The sequence below is a fragment of the Chiloscyllium plagiosum genome, unplaced genomic scaffold (genome assembly GCF_037043375.1).
Source record: "Chiloscyllium plagiosum isolate Xiang-an unplaced genomic scaffold, Cpla_swu_hap1 HiC_scaffold_51, whole genome shotgun sequence".
Lineage (NCBI taxonomy): Eukaryota > Metazoa > Chordata > Chondrichthyes > Orectolobiformes > Hemiscylliidae > Chiloscyllium > Chiloscyllium plagiosum.
This window is the reverse complement of record NW_028270189.1, coordinates 37,195,822-37,197,659: the sequence shown is the minus strand read 5'-3', so window position 1 is coordinate 37,197,659 and position 1,838 is coordinate 37,195,822. Positions and strand designations below refer to the sequence as shown.

The 1,838-nt window shown below is 38.8% G+C and overlaps 1 non-coding gene across 1 annotated transcript; it reads right to left on the bottom strand.

Moving 5' to 3' along the window:
- Positions 1 to 387: 387 nt before the first annotated feature.
- On the bottom strand, positions 388 to 469 carry trnas-uga (transfer RNA serine (anticodon UGA)). The gene has a single exon. It is a non-coding gene; the product is annotated as a tRNA-Ser (tRNA).
- Positions 470 to 1,838: the final 1,369 nt, after the last annotated feature.

Here is a 1,838-nt window from a genome sequence, read left to right as displayed (position 1 = left end):
TTCATTGACTGCTGATATAATAGATTATTGGCCGTGAGAGTCAGCTGCAAATTAGGTTGAACTTTCTCAGCTTGATTTTCAACTGATCCTAAAAAAAAATTCATCACTTGCAGGTAAATGTATTGCATTGCTTCTTGTTTTGCTGAATTCCATCCCCCGAACATCCAAATTTCACGATAGTTCGACAAATGTGTTGAAACTGATTCGTGTTGGAAGTTGGTGGCTTTTTGTGTCTCGACATATAATTTATTCAATTAGATGACTGGGTCAGTCTTGAAATTACTTCGGATTCTTCAGAGTTGAAAATTTACTTTCGATTGAATGCAAAGCTCAAGCTCCACGAAATCCAAATCCTGCAAAGGAATTAATGACTTTTAAAAGATTCGATGCTGTGAACAGGAATCGAACCTGCGCAGGGAGACCCCACTGGATTTCAAATCCAACGCCTTAACCTCTCGGCCATCACAACTGCGGCAAAATTGTCAATATTCACAGTAAAACAACTGAATTCATTTGTTGGAAGAACAAATTTTCAAGACCCAAAGATTTCGCCAAATCCTTTGCAGTGACCCAGAGAACGTTACCTTTGCAGATTGACAGGCTTTCATCGCAAACTAGATTCTGACACAGCTGAAGTTGTGGGAATGATTCTTCGTCGAATTATAGAGTCACGGATGTACACCACACGAAGAGAGGATCATTGTCTCACTGCATCCGATCGATTTTGACTCAATTGTTCATCATCTGGTGCCAAATTAAATATGCTGTTGTGTTTTAATATTCATCGAAATATGGTATTAGAAAAATTGATGCTAAGTCCATAAACACTAGCTACATTCGTAAAAAAATATCAGAATTAGAAAGAATGCAGAACCAATTTACAGGAATGGATCCAGCAACTAATCGTTTGTTCTGACATCAGGTAATGAACTTGTGAGCACAAGAGAGGAAGATTAACCGAAGATTTGGAACTTGAAATCGTCTTGACGGAATTATTTGCAAAGTTTTTGCGGTTGTTCTCGAGTCATCAAGTCGTTGAACAATACAACACGGAAAGTGGCCCTTTTTTCCAACTTGACCATGGTGGACAGATATCCTAAATTAATAGGTCCCATTTGCCAACATTTGGCCCACATCCCTCTAAACCCTGTTACTCATATATCCATCCAGATGCCAGTCAATGTTACAGTTGTACCAGTCTCCACCAATTTCTCTGGCAGCGCATTCTGGACACGTCTGAAAAAGTTGCCCCTGACGTCCCTTTTAAATCCTTACCCACTAATTTTAAACCGATGTTTTCTAAATTTTGACTTCCCCACCAGCCGGAAAACACCGTGACGAGTCAACCTATCCATGTCCCTCATGATTTAATAAATATCAACGATTTGACTTTATCATACTTGTCAGGAGGGAAATGTGTGGAGATTATTTGTCGAAGGTTTGAAGTAGGACGTCTGATGTACAGATTTTTAGAAATGCATCTTGGAGAAGTTTTTAATAAGTCATTGAAGTCTAGTAGCAGTTGTAGAAGTCTGTTGTGAAAGCTGTAGAAGGATTTCAGGGTACGAGAACGAAGCATTATTTCCAATGTATGGTGGCTCAGTTCGACCGCACTTGGACTACAGTATGAGGAATTATAATCCTCAATTTAGGAAAGATACTAATTCCATATGAGGAATACCACGAATGGTGATTAGCCTTGATATCATGGTGATTAGTCCTCTGAATTGAAATCCCGCCTTTTTTAACAGTTTCAAAACAAGAGAGGTAATCTCATTGAGAGTTGCAAAATATTTGAAGAGATAAACAGGGTGGTGCAATTAAATTTTGTTCCCTCA